This window comes from Telmatherina bonti (assembly GCF_933228915.1).
Source record: "Telmatherina bonti genome assembly, chromosome: 2".
NCBI classification, from domain to species: Eukaryota; Metazoa; Chordata; class Actinopteri; order Atheriniformes; family Telmatherinidae; genus Telmatherina; species Telmatherina bonti.
In genome coordinates, this window is record NC_136620.1 from 13,986,814 (window position 1) to 14,004,544 (window position 17,731).

Here is a 17,731-nt window from a genome sequence, read left to right on the forward strand (position 1 = left end):
CGTAGTTTATCCATTTTTTGGATTTGTCCAAAAAACCCATTTCCTTGGTAACCACGCTGGCCCAAACCGGTCTTGAACAACACCAGTGTCTGCCAGAAATTGATTGAATGGCCGCGGGAGCATGCGCAGCCTGTCAAAGCCGTTTTGATTAGATTCAAATCGACTGCTGTTCCTCTTGCCACAAAAACAGTGTGACAGGTGACATCAGGCCCATTTGAGCAGAAAAAGTACGCTACACGTTAGTACCAAAATTGATTAACAACAAGGGAAACGAAGAGATGAAACAATATTCATGCTTGTTTGCCACAGGATGTTTGTGTTTAGGATGTAAAGGCCAATTAATGTGATTTATCCATTAATTTATTACAGAAAGATTTGTGTGGAGAACGTTACCGTATCATTTACAATGATGGCCATGAATTATTATAAAGAATCGATAATGTATATATGCACTGCTCAAAAAAATAAAGGGAACACTAAAGTAACACGTTGTAGATCTCAATGAATTAAATATTTTTATTAAATACTTTGTTCTTTCCATGGTTAAATGTGCTGACAAAAAAATCACATAAAAATTATCGATGAAAATCAAATGAATCAACGCATGGAGGTCTAGATTTTGAGTTATACTTTAAAATCAAAGTGGAAAAACACACTATAGGCTGATCCAAATTTGATGTATTCATTCATTGTCCTAACTGCTTTATCCAATTCAGGGTCGCGGGCAAAGCCTATCTCAGCAGTCTTTGGGCAGAAGACAGCTCCCCAGTCCATCGCAGTCTGTGGTGCAACTTGGTGTAGGTGGATGGAGCGAGACATGATGTCCCAGATGTGCTCAATTGGATTAAGGTCTGGGGAACGGGCGGGTCAGTCCATAACATCAATGCCTTCATGTTGCAGGAACTGCTGACACACTCCAGCCACATGAGGTCTAGCATTGTCTTGCATCAGGGGGAACCCAGGACTAGCCGCACCACCATATGGTCCCACAAGGGGTCTGAGGATCTCATCTAATGGCACCTGTTAAGGAGGATTATGTACATACATACATTCTGATATGAAAGCTTGATGTTTTATGTTACTATTATGGGACCAAATATATATTACTCTTATTTTGTATTACTTAAGATGGAGAAAAAAATGCTTATAAGGCCAGACCTCTGCTCTCTCTCTCTCTCTCTCTCTCTCTCTCTCTCTCTCTCTCTCTCTCCCACTCTCTCTCTCTCCCACAGAAAGATTCCCATGTCTGTCTAAACATTCTCTGCAGCACCTGAATGTGGAAGAATACAGAGCATTGTGTCGCACAAGACTCCGTGAGAAGAACAGTAGAAAAGATAACACTAAGACCTTGAAAGATAGCAGGAGAAAGGATGCGATTGACTACTGAATACAGGATTCAGTGTTGTAGGGGAAAGGAAGACAATTCCATATATGGTCATGCTGTGTGTGTGTATGTAGAATGCACGATTCAGTGTTACAGGGGAAAGGAAGACAATTCCATATATGGTCATACGGTGTGTGTGTGTGTATGTAGAGAACTTTTGTGGGAACTTTTATTCAACTGTATGTATCTCTCCACCCATAATGATTTAATAAAAACAGCCTGTGTGAAAAGAACGCGGATTCTTCTGCGGCAGACTGCGGTGCTGGCGGCTGGGCAAGGAATCCCCCTTTGCAAAGGCGAAACTGATATGGACTCCGACTTTTGTTGCAACTGATTTACCTCGCATTTCATCCAGCAAATTCTGAACTTGGGAGAAGGCTGTGAGGATTTCACAGCACTTCAACAATCTGGGGGCTCGTCCGGGATTTGCAGAAAAGTGGATGACCAGCTTGATCTGACCAGTACGAAAAGACAAAGGGACACAGGCCTGCCACTCAAAGGTGAGCAGAACCTGTTTTACCAAATCTGCATTTTGAGAAATTTAAATTGTATGTGTCCTGAGTCTGAGTAATACTGTGTCACTAAATTAACGAGGTAAAAGCCTGAGAGAGTGACGGGGGTCAGGAACCCTGACAGTCTGAGAAATAGTGACGGGGGTCAGGAACCCTGACAGTCTGAGAGATAGTGACGGGGGTCTGGAACCCTGACAGTCTGAGAAATAGTGATGGGGGTCAAGGACCCTGGCAGTCTGAGAAAGGGAAAGTGAGACCTGTCCCTATACAGTCTTCGAGTGTGGTTGCTCCCACGTGGTTCGGAACCAGACGCAGTTTTGACTGGGTTAGAAGCCCGAGGAATTGAGGACCCTCGAATTCTACCTAAATTTTAGTTTGCACACACTGGAATGAATGCTGATGGGAAAACGGACTGGTCAGAAACAAACTAAGCAATTTTGGTGAAATACTGCCCACTCCTTTTTCCCACATCAGATTACAGATCTATAAAATTCTGATAAACATAAATCAGAATTTAGCGAATTGGCTATATGAACTGGAGACACCGTTCCAGGCGACGGTAAAGAGAATACATAAAACGGTGATGAGCTGATGAGTCCATATCAGACATAGAAAAGTAAAAACAGCACAACAATTTGAGCCCCGAATGAGTGTAGAAGGAATGAGTGAGTGACTGTCAGATCGGAGAGTCGAAGCAGCAGCACGGCCTGAAACCTAACTGGTGACAACGTACGGCTGTGGTCTGTTGAAGTAGACCTCTGGAATCTGAATATTGTGGATTTATGGTGGACCAGGACAGATTCATTTTGTTACCCTTAAGGAATCCAGGACCATATGTTTTACGGGTAACAGAAAACAGAGGGTACATATTATTGTGTCAAATACAGGGTAAATTAACCCTCGAAGATTGGGAAGTAAGGGGGCCCTGACAGCTCTTGGAAAACTATCACAGAGCAGATGGATAAATTAGAAGGAATAATCTCCCGGGTGCATTCTGGAAAAGAGAGAAAAGAAAAAAGTAGATAAAATGAGAAGATTTTTAAGTGTAAGAACACATTGGAAGAAGTAAAGAATAAACCGAAAGATGAGGGACGTGATTTGTGGCGTTGGGAGCTGATTCTGTTGGGTTGGTGTGCATTGCGTGGACTGGATGGGCTTGGGCTTCTGTTTAATTCCTTTCAGACATTTAAATGGTGACTTTTGTTTCTTTAAGATTACAGTTATTTTATGTTTATGTCTAGTATGACTAAATATATTGACGTTGACTGAAAATAAACGGAGAAAGACTTTGGCCTGTGCTTGTTAAATACCCAGCTGGGAGATGTTGAAGATAAGCGTAATGTTAGAGGGTAAAAGAAGAGGAAATATCTCAAGCTTTAAAACAGGAACGACACACCAACATCATCTTCATGTTTTACAGCTGCATTATCTTCTTGGCGAGGTCATGTTCAGCTTTCCCAGGGAAAAAACTGACTTATACTACAGAGTCATACAGATACAGTTATAATTCAGAGTCCAGGATTTTCACAGCACAGAACATGGTCCACATGATATGTTTGCAACAGTATTCAACAGAAGAACATTATAATTATGAGACTATAATCACATGACTAAATTATTCAGATGCAGCCTCAGAAGCTCGTCTGCTGCACGGCGTCGACCACGGCAGCTCACCGCCCCTTTAACCCTTGTCAGCATGCACCATGGTCTCCACAGGGACCCCAAAATGTCTATCATGCCCAAGGGGGATTCAGGGGGTGGACTGGTGAAGGGGGAGTTTTTGGTCTGGGCCACTGCAGAGTTCTGGGTGTCACACATGCTGACAGTCAGGACACTGGAGCAGAAACGGTCCCTACAACATGCTACAACACTCCACCTCTCTCCTGTGTCAGCTCTGAGTCCTGGAGCAGCACCTGATATGCAGATGGGACCCGGCCACTGCTGATGGGGCCCGGGGATCCCAGAACCAGAGGGTCTGGCAGAGCCCTGCTGGTTGTGACTGTGAACAGTGTGGATATGGATTTTATGGTGGACATATATGCACGGTTTTCACCTTTGACCTCTGGAGGTGATGGACCCTCCTTGTCCTCAGACTGGTTGAGGGATTTTCTGGAAGTAAAAGACTAACGGATGTGGCCGGCAGGCAGCACGAGTCCCACCCCGACTACAGAGTCAGATGATATTTTTTGGACTAAGCTGCACCCTGATTCTGTCAGAAAGACTGTTGTGTTCACTCAGTTCACTGTGGAAAACCTGGATCTGCTTCCTGGAGCCTTTTGCCCCCCTCTCTGATCCTTTACATGTCACTCTTTATTAATTACACAGATGAACCTGATTTATCTACCAGGAAGCTTTAATAGACATGTGTTGGGCACTTCCTGGCATGAATTTCTGCTTGTATGCTGACTGGTGGGCGGGGCGTGGTGACTGTAGTGGATCTGATTCCTAAGCAGACCGAGCTGAATGATTATACACACCTACATAAATTCCTGGCATTGTATCCACATGACCAGGCCAACAATTAGACCAAAGATCAAACATTTTCTCACTATTTCTGCTTAGCTTCATACCACACTTCTGAACATGCATACAAAGTTCTACAGTACTGCAGACTTTTGCAATTGAACAACCAGGTGCTCAGGACGGGAGATTGAGTTGGACTCAACTCAATCTGTTGGTTTCCTTATATAGGCTATTATGAATTGGCCTTCATTATGTTTTCCCCTCTGTCTGTAAAGCGTCTTGAGATGGCATTGCCGTGATTTGACGCTATATAAATAAAGTTGAATTGAATTGAACAAGGTCCCAGTATTTTCTCTGCTCTGCTGCAGTGAAAATAAACATCAGTTCATACAGACAAAACAACTTCTGGCATGCTCTACATCTCTAGCTGTGCCTTATTACAGAACATTTATCTTCGGCGGCTCTGACAGAACATACACCAGGCAAGCCGTTACGGTTGCAAACCCGTCTTAAAGACAGCACACAGATGATCTCTGAGTATTCCTAGCTCGAGTACATTTCTAATTTTGCAGCTCAGACAACATAAGGTTGCATTAACTGTATGACAATAAATAAGAAGGTAATATGACCAATTGAAGAAGAATATTAGGAAAGGATGGAATCCTCCATGCTTCTATTTGCTGACAGCCTGGTGTTTTAGTCCTGATCTGAATCTTGTTATTATTAAATACGCATCAAGTGGTTTTATCTGATGAGGGGAAGCAACTCTTGTGATGGCTGCCAGTAGACAGCCCGGTCTCTGGGTCAACACGCTCAACAAATCATTTAAAACCTGTGAGTCTTCAAAATACCATAAACATGAGGCCGATCATTTGGGATAATGTCATACACTGTATATAAAGAGATGGACGGAGGCTCCGTGACGTCACCCGTAGGTTTCTGAAGAGCTGAATTGAAGCTCGGTGGGCGGTTCCTGCCATCACCATGTTGGCAGCGTCATGTGCGTCGTCTCGCCCGGAAAATACAAATATGGGCAAGGAAGTGGAGCTGAGGGGGCAGTCGTGGGTATCATGGCGGATGATTGACATCGCGCGAGCTCTAGGCTTTCTGTGGCTGGGAGCTAACCAAGCTAACCCCGAGACGATGGGAGATAACCAGCTAACGGAGGTAAGCGGGGTAAAGCTAAGTCACGTTGATAATCGGCTAAAAACCGTGGTTATTCTGCATTCCTCTCACTTGAAGCGGGAGATCTGGTACCTGTCAATCAAAAGGACACACCCCTAAATTTGCCAAACTTCGAGATTAAAATTACTTTAAAATGGGTGAGTTAGAAAAAAAAATTCACTCCCCCCACAGTTGTCATGAAGGTAAACCTGACCTATAAAACGAAAATGGATTTTTGAACCAGGCTGTAAACATGTTTATTTCTGTTGTGAAGTTGGTCTTTTTAACATGGGAGTCTATGGGGATTTGCTCTGTTTTGCAGCCCCTAGTGGATGAAGGGGGAACTGCAGTTTTATGCACTTCCACATAGGCTTCACTATTAACCACCAGAGGTTGCCGCTTGGATAATGTTGATCTTTCCGAGGTTAGGCTACTTATGTTAAACCATTAGCCTTGGCCTTTTCTATGACCCGCATTTGCATTAAGTCCAGTGGAGAAGTGTGTGTAACATTGGAAAACATTCTCAAGAAGGAGGTGTTGCTGTGTGTGTGAGTGTTAGTATGCACATGCGCACATGAGTGTGTGTGTGTGTGTGTGTGTGTGTGAATCTTGTAGTAGATGAAATTATCTTTAACGTCAGTGTTGGATGATTTGTTCTCGATTTTCAATCGATGCACAGTCCTACATCCAGCATCTCTACTCCCCACTGCTGTTGATGACACCCTCTATGACTGTGTGGTTGGACTGGCCATCCTCTGCACCCCCACACCTGACCTCTCTGACCAACCTCTATTTTGACCCTGACTTGATTTTTACGTTGACGGCTCCACTCTCAGAACCCAGACTCAGGTGTGGATTTTGGAGCGCTATGGAAACACCCTGGTTACCTGACATCTGAAGCTGAACCAGTTCGTCACCATCGCCTTGTTGACCTTCTTTCTGCCATTTTACTCCCTGGATAGGTTGCTGTATGCACATGTGAACTAACTTTTCTGACCATGTCTCTACAGGTGGCTCTTCTGCGGATGAAGGCTGCATCTCTGACCCACCCTCTTCTTGCAGCCTTTCACTCCCTCTTTTCTCTCACAGCTCACAGATGGAGAGATTTCCTCCTTGGTCTCTCTCAGGCTTTCCTTGGACCAAAGCACTTCCTCATGCTGTTGTCCATGCGCATGCGTAAAAAGGGGAGACCCATCAGGTCCCCTTGTAGATTCTTTTCACAGGTCCACCCGATTGGGCATGGGCCCCTCTGAGGCTCCTCCTCCTGTCACAGCCCTGTGTGATAGTAATGTTTTGACATACTGTGCTGATCTCATGTGAACCTTTTCAGGCATTTGCTCACAGGTAGCTACAACCGTTCCTGAACCAGCATCTAAGCAACTCTGTTTACTTCAGCCTGGAGACTTTGTCTTGATGAGAAGCTTCAAACGTCAGTGCTGGGACCACCCGTTTCAAACTCTTCTGACAACCCAGACAGAGGACCGTGCTACTTGGGTGCCTATAGTGTCCAACTGCCTTGTCATCGCTGCAAGAAGTTTCCTGCACCGACCGCGGCTCCCCGACTTGCTGCTACACATGACGCAGCAGAATAACGCACCACCCAACAGAGGGCAGAATAATCTCTGTGGTAGCGTGGGTAGTGAGACAGTCTACTCTCACACCTGAAGACCAGCCGCCGTTCTCAAGCAAGACCGGTGAGAAAGACATGACTGCTACACCTACGACAGGGGCAGAATAATCCCCAGGTGTAACATTAGCTGTCAAGGTAGTCCACCCTTGACAGCCGAAGTCACAGACAACGCAAGATCAGTGAGAGGTGAAAAAGCGCTCCACTGCACCAGTAGCGTGCCAAGCTCCTCCTCTTCAACACCATGTGGGAAACAGGACCATGGCATCCATTTAGGATGCATGGGTGGCCACTGGGAAGGTCAATGTTTATTCTGGGGGTTGTTTCAGTAGCAATAGTACTGCTTATTCGCATGCTGCATATGGATTTTGACAAAAGGGGACATCTTAATCCTACCAACGCGTCATCCAATTCCACCATACGTCGCCCTCGTTCCTTGAACACAAATAGTGCCACTAATAATGTCCTGTCCTTCGTCCTGCCTGTAAATAGCTCGCAGAAGTATTCATTCCATGGACTGCCCTTAAGGCACAGAGATGGTCATACGATGGCTATAGATATGCCGACCAGCCGTGGTACGCGTTTATACACACTTTAAATGACTGGACAAACCTAATAGGCGAAACTATGTATGACTGGTCTGCCTGGTCCAAAGGCCAGGCAGCTAAATGGAGAAGGCATTGGAATGTTACAAAAACTATCGGAGGACTGAAATTCGTGTTTACAAATAAAACAGGCCCACCGCCGTCAGCTCAACATTTACACTTTAGGATTAGCCCAGATATGTGACATCCTACATGGTGGTGTAACGCATTTGCTCTATATGATGTCATTCTTCAGAATCACGGGCCTATGCGCGTTAGTGACCCTCCTTCTACCAGTGACCACGACAGACATTGATGCACAGCCACTGATGGAGGCTAATGTACAGCGATTAGGCAATTGGACACAGGCAGGATTCAAAGCGGTACATGAGCAACTGTCAGCCACGTCGCTAATTGCTTTCCAGACTCGCATTGCGGTAGACATGCTACTGGCTGAACGTGGAGGGGTCTGCGCGATTTTTGGGGAACAATGCTGCGTATTTATTCCCAACAATACAGCGGCAGATGGGAGTCTGACCAAGGCCATAGAAGGCCTGAAAGTGTTAAATGGAAAAATGAAGGAACATTCGGGAGTGGATACTGCCATGTGGGATGACTGGCTTACCGTATTTGGAAAATATAAAACATTGGTCACATCAGTTCTGATATCTATTGCAGTATTCGCGTCAATTTTGACGCAACTGTTACAGTGATAAAATTAGACAATCATGGTCAGAGTTAAAAGATGTTTTATGTTTTTGTATATGTTTTTTTGCTAAGCAAAATCATTTGCATGGTTGCGTTTTTACAAGTTGTACAGTTACGTGTCAACCCAACATGTTTCTCTGAAGAAAGGTCATTTCCTGGTTACCTTTAGGCTATGAAATAAATGGCGGTTGATAGCACATGGGAACAAAAATAAACACTTTTTACAAAGTATCAGTCATCAACATGGACTCTATTTTCACCCTTCACACGTGGTCGCTGCCGCTATGATTATATGATCTTTAAATGTCATCAGTTTGCACATTTCACATGGACAAGAACAATCTTGTGTGGAAGATACAGGTTGCAAATAATCTTGTTCTTACGTTAAATTTAGGAGTCTTGGAACAGTTTCTTTAGAACAGGACACACGGGTCTATTGTTGCTCAAATCGTGAACTGGTGTAAATAATCAATATATTACCCCGTTTTAAAATAAATATTTGAGTATAATATGTTAGTGATTTTAATCAAATTGTCCACAATGTCAGCTGACAAAATGTTTAAAGTCAGAAAAACAAAAGTGTTGTTCTAAGTCACTTTACTTCTAAATCTTCACTGAACCTGCAGGGTGGAGGCAGTTTGCAGTTGCCCACAGCAGGTGGCGGTGTGAACACACAGAGCTGTGATGGCGAGCAGATGTTTGCAGTGCTGTGGCCTGGTTTTCCTCTGGCTGGCTGCCTCTCAGACACACCCAAAGCCCTGCTCTCATAATGACAGACCTGCTGGCCTGCAGATTTAAAGAACCCCAAGCAGCAGCTGGCTAGCTCAGGACAAAACTTTGTGGTGTGCTCTGTACCGTGTTTGCGGCCAGCCAGATTCCATGTTTCTGTGCTGGGGAGGATCCACATGTTCTGTAATAACATGCTGGGATGCTGTAACATTTTGTTAACCTTTAGACCTTTGTAGTTTATATTTCTCTTTCATCTTTACACCAAAATTAGCATGCAGATTCTGTATAATATGGAAAATTAGTGGAAAGTTTTTCACTTCTTGGTCAAATTAACTCGCAAAATTATAGTATTTATGTAGAGCACAGAAGGCAGTGATGTGTGTTAGCAAAACTGAGTTTGTACAGCTGAAAATGATTGGTTTGTCTCAAAGAGCACCACTGCTTCCATCAGTAGCATTCTAGTCAGCATTTTGTCAACTTTAAAACAACATATAACTTTAGTCTGTTTTAAGACTTGATACAAAATACTGAGCATCAGATTCTGATGAGTTACAGCAAAATATAGTTGTATTTAGAACAGGATGACTCTGGGAGTTGTGAAGGAAGGAGTTTTACATTGAGGGAAAACTGACGTGATGGAGAAATTGAGCTTGAATGAAAACATTTGTCCTCTTTTTGCATCATGTAATCGTCATTTAGGCAGTTTAAATTAGCAGTTCAGGAGTTAGTTTTGTACATTTTACCCACTTTAACATCTGTTCTTCCTGCTTCATAGCTGTAATGTTTTACTGTGTGAAGTGAAAGCAGCAGGATCTGATTTTCTCCTTCAGATGGGATCAGCTGTAGGGTCTTGCAAGACTTGACATAAATTCCTAGTGACTGGTTTGTTTTAATCTTGTTTCAGACAAGAGAGCTGCCAAACCAGTTTGAGCGGCCAGTTAGCTGTAAACTAAATAATGAAGTCACTATAATGATGCTGAGTGTCAGAGCTAAGTGGGACATGTCATCACAAATAGCAAGCTGGATGAATCTCACATGTTGACAGTTTTCCTTTGTGTGAACAAAATGTTAACAGGCACAAAAATAAGTGCACCTAAAATGTGAATGAGTGATAATGGGTTGTAATGGTCCAAAACCAGTGGAAATAACAGAGCAGATTGCCGTGAACTTTTGTGCAAATGCTTCTGGAGGACAAATGTTTGATTGTTGACACATTTTCACTGCCACGCTGGGCGGTTTTATTCAGTTGCTCTCCTGTTTCTGTTGCTCCACCATCAAATTCATGTGGTCAGTTCAGTTTGTTAATTCATCAAAGATACAAAACATTCTATGGAAATTAGGTTATACGTTTCATATGACCTGATTTAGAAGTGTTTACCTTCTGTGGTGATCCAGAGCACGGATACACTTCTCTTAATCTGCTCATGTTCCATGTTTCAAGTCTCCCTCAGTTTATATACTCCTGGTTAGCCTTCCCCCATCCTGTCCCATTTTGTAACTCACTGCCTCACGTTACTTTCCTTCCTGCACTTCCAGAGCATGGATACACTTTTCTTAATCTGCTCGTGTTCCATGTTTCAACTATTAACAGTGCTTTAAGTGGGCCGGTATGCACCGGTACACACCGGCACTTTTAGATTTTATCCCTTTGCATACTGGGACTTTTTTTTACAGCATGTAGTGCGCACTGGGACTTTTACCGGCTTTCCTCAACAATCAGTATATGCTCCTACGACTCCACCACATATTACAGCTTATATTTGTTGATTTAAATTTAAAAAAAAAAAAAAAAAAAAAGCCTCAAAAGAAATGTATTGTTAACACCGGTTTAGACACACAACGCTTGCTGTAACCCACAACGTCACGCCGCACGTCACATTGTTCACTCGCTTCTGTGTTTACGTTGAAGTGGACGTGCTTTAAATGAGAGTAAAGGCAGAGGAAAAAAAGCTATCCCAACTGTAATGTTAGCCTGGCTCCAAAAGGGCTTGAGGACACGAACTGGAGCAGAGTTGAGTGATAACAGGAGACACTTGAATGAATTTGAATTTTGCAAATGTGGATGTGATTTAGAACTTGCTGGGTTTTTTGTCATTTCTGTGTAATAAAACTATTAATCTCTTGATCAATTTATAGATTTACATGTAAGTACACCCACGTTTTTCTCCCATATTTGCATGACAACCTGACAGCAAGGGAGTCCAGCACTTATTTTGTTCCACTTAAATCACTGACTATTAATATTCAGTCTAAAGCAAGTTTTTACTGTCTACTGCTCTGTGAGTGCTCTGTGTAAAATAACATGACAAACCAGAGATGAACTGGACCAGATTATTTATTTTCAAGTGGCCCAAACCCTAAAAAGACGTGATGATCTGTGGCTTTTGGTTCTGTTTTTAGATTAGTGTCTGCTGGGTTTCTGGCTGTAGTTTCTTTGATATTCTAGTTTCACTCCGTGCTGTCCTTTCACGCTCAGTTGCTGTCATTCCTGCTCCCAGTTTAAAAAAGTCTCCCTCAGTTTATATACTCCAGGTTAGCCTTCACCCTCCCTGTCCCATTTCTTATCTCACTTCCTAACGTTACTTTCCTTCCTGCACTTCGTTTGTCACTCAGGAGTTTCTTTATGTGAAATTTTGATTCAAGAACTTGTTCAAGAACGCCTTTAGTTTCTTTCTCTTTCTTTCACACCCGCTTCCTAGACGGCTTGTAGTCCTACTTTTGTGTTATTCCTCCTCATTGCTGACCAACCTCATGACAAACAATAACAAAAAAAACGCGCTAATATTAACCTATGTTGTTACCCCATAGGTAACAACATAGGTTAATATTAGCGCGGGTTATTTAAATAGGAATAACCTATTTAAATAACCCCTTAGTCTGTGGATGGTTTGCTTTAAGGATATTAAACTGACAAACATAACTGACTACAAACAGCAAGGAGCATTTTTTAATGCTTTTTTAAAACGTATCGTTCCAGTGTGAAGGAAAGCCGCTTTTGTTCCTCATCTGTAGGTAATTAAAACCTGCAGAGAAACGCAGCGTTCACAGACTGTGGCAAGAAATAACATGTAGGAGCAAAAGAAAATGTAGGAAGTTTCATTGCATTTTTCATAAGTGTTGAAGTTTTATAGACCACTCGTGCCAGGAAGTCCATCCTGTTTTTGCCTGCAGGACATGATGATTGCTTGACAGCATCAACTGTTCACATTATCAAGTCAGCATTTCTCATAAATATGTAATGGTCATATTACAGAGTCCATCTGATGCTCACAGCCATTATCACTTGCTGCCGGTATTAAGAACATAGGATTACCAGTAATGACTGGCATCAGCTGAACCTGCTGTGACCCATCAGCCCATCTTCCTGACGGCCTCACAAGGCTGGCTTTTCATCTGAGAAAGTGCCCATTTCACACATCGAATGCTTTTTATCTCTTTGGTTTCCTTTGGACAAAAATCATTGCTTTAGATAACTTAAGCTCTGTGCTGTTTACTGACAGAATCACTTTTAGGATATTGAATTGAAATCCTGGACTTTTCTTTAGTTAGTTTTTTTTTTTCTTTAACTTAAAGCCTCCAGGACATGATAACATTTTTCAGCTGTGTTTTAGCAAGGAGGAGTTTTTAATACTGCAAAGTATCAGGTGTCTCCCCAACACTGGCTCAGAGCAGGAAATGCAAGCAAACGTTGGCCAGGGATCACTTTCACAAAAGCAGTGCGTGTGCATACATCAGTGGTGGAGGCATCGAGTTTCACAAGAGACTCGTTTTACTTGCAAATAGCTGAGAAATTTGCATATCTTAAAGGGCTCTTTTATAGTCATGCATAGGTTGCAAGTAAATCCCTGAGTCTGTGTGAACTGGTGAGACTTTATGGTGTATTTTAGCTGAATTACACTTTTTATATGGCTTTACGTTTTCACAAATTAATGGCAATAAGTGTTAGTTTTATCTTTGTGAGGTTGCACGAAGGTACATTTTCCACTGTGGTGACCTCAAATGAAGCTGCATAGTCTGCACATGACCATACAGAAGGGGACCACTTGCTTTCCATGCACGGCCAGTTCATTTTTGCGTTAGTTTATCTCCACATCTTGTAGGTTTGTGTTTGTGTTGGTGTTTTTGTTAGTTATTTCTGGTTGTAAGGTCTACTACACTGAGATTAAGTCATTGATTTGCTGTCTATGCTATGTTACAAATACTATGTCTATACTATACTATTAATGAAATGGTGGATAACCCAGGAATTAAATTATGTTACTAACATACGCACATAATTCAGAATTCTATTAAATGCCAGGAAATAATAAACTATTTCAATAAAAGAAGAAAATACAGTATCGATTCAAGAGACCCGCATACAGATCAGTGTGCACTACATTGAGAAGAGACTAGGCTCAGTAAATTACTCCTCCTTCACATCTCAAAGAAGAGATAAGGGCATCCTGATCCAAACACAAAACTGGCAAAAGAGTTCTTAACAATAAAGATGAAAATACTTCATTCATAGGATCTAATGAATGCCAGCACAACCCAGAAACAGTCCCATTTTGATTCATTGAAGCACAAATTTCCTTTTTTTTTTTTTTTATTTTTTTTTTTTTAAACAATGTTCCAGATGTTTAGAGAGCAGCTCAACAGGCCAACACACAAAGTGAAAGAGGCTCTCAACGTGTTAGGAAACAATAAGACCTACAGTTAACTACCCCATGCCAATACTCTTATGTAATATTACGATCTATTTCCAGCATTGGGATGGATACATTCATTCATTCATTCATTCATTATACAAACCGATTAAGGGTCGCGGGGGAGCTGGAGCCTATCCCAGCAGTCTTTGGGCGAAAGGCAGGATACACCCTGGACAGCTCGCTAGTCCATCTCTAGTCCATCACTCGTCTGTCACAGAATGGGATAGATCCATATTATTTAAAATAATATGGATCTACCCTGGAAACACATCCTTAAACAACAAAATGAAGCAAGTGGCGACAATTATGTAGGGTAGCAGCAGTCTGGGTTGGCTGTTAGTGTAGTTTACATCCCTGAAATGTCTTCTTGCAATTTTGGGCGATTTTCACCAATGATTCTGGGGATTACCTGTTGAATTAGAAGCTGCAAAATGATCAATTTTTTCCAAAAGTAAAGCATCTTTAAAATAACGATTTCCAGATCCATACGATGATCCAAATCATGGAATTATACCCAAAATGTAATTTTCGGTTTACTTATTCCATTCCTGAAATTGGCTGAAAATGAAATCAAAATCTGTGTATTTGTTTTTAAATGATGTTGCTCACAGACAGACAGACAGACAGAACAACACCACCAAAAACAACCTTTCCCATTGTTGGGGTACTGAACCTGCTTATGGCTGTGCCTCTTAGAGACATATAGCTCTGTTTGATACAGAAATATGTTTGTAAAATTTTAGTCATAACGCACGAAGGTATCCTTCCTGGTTAACTCAGTGGACCAGATCAGTGTCATAATAAGGTGCAACTCTAGCAGTAATGTAAGGAGACTAATCTTACACAGCTGTGTTCACAGCCAAAAGCTAAATCACTTGTGATTTCCCTTGATGCAGAGAAGACCTTTGACAGAACTGAGCTGTCCTATTTACAGTGGGTACTAAATTCAACTTAGGTGACAAATTTATTAAATGGATTTCTCCTCTATGGAGCCTCGTGCGCATCCGTCATCCCAAATGGTTCCAGATCCTCTGCTTTCACAGAGAAACATGGCCGCTTACCCTGCAATCGGGTATTTAGTTGAAGCCATTAGCAGTGAGCTGTTAATGTCAGCTATAGAATAATTTGGCTGCTGTTTGGTTTATTGTGCCATCTTGAGCTGACCAGTCCAAACTGCCACATATCTGTCAACAGGACCGCTGCATGAATAACTGGAAGACAATGCCAGACAATGGTCTACATTTACCGCCAAGGGCGTCTTATCTGGAGATCTCCAAGTTATTCTGCTTTTCATAGACATCTGTGCATCGAAATAAACTCAACATAATTAATGGGAATCCACACTGGAATATAACATTCAAATCTGGTTGTATGTTATGAAAAGTTGGTTTAAAAAAACAGTTTCTAACTGCTGCAAAGGGGGTTCATTTTCTCTTTTGTCTGAAATTTGCAGTAGTGTTGTGTTTCGACCACTGCAGTGAGTGTTATTTTTTGTCCAGACATGCGTGGGTGGAAAATACTTCACACAACAAGAAATATACGTTTCGGAACTTTACTGAACTTCGATTGTAAGTAAATAATTTACAGCTGTTTACATTGTTATACGATGTTGTGTTGGACTGTGGTCTCTGGCTCGGACACAGAACAGCAACTAGCATGTCCATGCAGTGAGCCACGAGAACCATTCAACATTCAACTAAAAACGGCCTAACTTCAGTGAGAGGACCTCGCTACACACACTATGCATGGGCACGTTACTCTCGCTAACCAATCAACAGGCTATACTTAGCAACAGTGGGAACTAAAAGAGGGCCTGACTAAATTACCAGTGATCTGCCTTACAATAGCTTGTTATAACATTTGTGCTACTTGTGTAAACATAATGTTAACATTACTTTGATATGAGTGAATAATGTTGCATTTCACACTATCTCCCAGTTCAGACGTTAACTCTCAACAACACTGCGGCATGTAGCTTAGTTAGCTAGCATTAACTAGCATAACAAATGTTACCTGTTGCACCACATTAAACTGGACAGCAACATGGAAATGTAGAATTTAGCGTAAGATTGATGACTTGACGACATCTTGATGACAGCATGTGATTTATCCTTCACTCTGTATGTCCGGCGTCCTGTCCCAATGCAAACATCAACTGGCGTCCCCCTTTCAGAGTCACACAGACAGCAGCAATCTTCATGAAGTAAAGCTCCGTCTTTTCCACTGCTGTTCGAACAGCCAACAAATAATCAAGTCCTTCCAGATTACCTTGGCATTGTTGAGAAAACAGTGTGATTCCCATCTGTAGTGCTTTAGCATACACAGAAATGCCCCCTCAGCGAGAGCGGAGACTTTACTTCCGGTGTTTGTCTGGATTAGTCTGTAGAGATGGGTCCTATACATCACATAATTTCTTTCTGTTTGGGTTCTAGCATTTATAACTCAATAAGTCTGAAATTCTGATGGTCAGACTGGTGGAAATAACCTCTTGACATTTCTCAGGTTATAAGATAAATTTTCCATATCAGAGGCAATGTTATTGGCCCCTCATTTGTCCTGGCCTCCCATTTCCTCTGCTCTCTTCCATTGGTCACCATCTGGAGATGTGTAGTTGGGACTTAACATCACTCCTTCAGTTTCTGGTCTGTATAAAGCAACTTTAGTACGACTTATTTTCAGGATTACAGAAGACTTGGTTCGATGGTTCAATATACTCTTATGCTACTGTACCTGTTTCAAATTATTCTAATCCTTTTAACGCCTAAATCCCTGTCACAATTAGCCCTGCTTCTTTCTGCTTTGCTGCTAAACCACACCCCTCACCTGCCACTGCCACCTGTTCATCATCAGTTCAGCCTGTATATATGCAGCCTCCACCACTCACTCATTGCCAGATTGGCATTGCATTGCTCTATCATGAACTGCCTGCCTGCCTCTGACCTGACCTGCCCCTGACTACCACCTTCTGCTTAGCCCCTGCAATCTGCACCCTACATTCTTCTTAATTTCTGTCCTGGAGGAACAGCGCTTGTGAGTTAGTGGTTTTCCTCTCTAACACCACTTTTGCTTGCTCCCTGTGCAGTTGGGCTGGAGGATATTACTCTGCTTAACACGCTGAAGATCAGAGTTTGATTCTAACACTAAACCTGTGATTCAAACTAATTCAAATAAAGTCTGTAAATCTCCATGGATCTCGTGTGTTTCAGGAACTGTTATCCGACTAAGTCTCTGGTGCTGCTTTTGGGTCCATTCCCTGCTCCTAACAAATCCCTCTCTGTCCAAGTGACATGATATTTAGAGGAATTGCCTTTATTTAATTACCAGTGAAATACACTTAAGTAATATTAGGTATGGACTACAGAAGGGTCTGACAGGTGGGTCACTCAGAAATATTTTTATGGAAAGATGCAATTTTGTATTTTATGGGTGGAATTGTTAAAAGATTAATTTTAGTGTAATGATGAGGCTGGTGAAAATTCACATAATCATAGTTAGACAGCCGCTTCTGAATGCTTCTCTGTTTAAGCTTCACATAAGGTAAAGGAGAGCCGCTACTACAGCATCTGTTAGTCAATGGAAGAATAGCGACTTGCTACCGCCATGATGGAGCTCACTGGGCACAGGCTAAATGCTATGCACTGTTTAAGGTCAGTAGGCTGACCTGTTGAATTCCAGTTTCGACATTGCAGTACATGATTTCTCTGGAGCATTAATCCTCTCCATCACCTTCTCTCCATCACCCCGACCCCAGGATCAGAAGCACTGCTCTCCTGTTATATAATCTGTACACATTCTGCATTAACCACAGTTATGGGAAATATTAGGAGTTAATTAGCTAAAACACTTGTCCTAATTCAAACTTTGAAGTG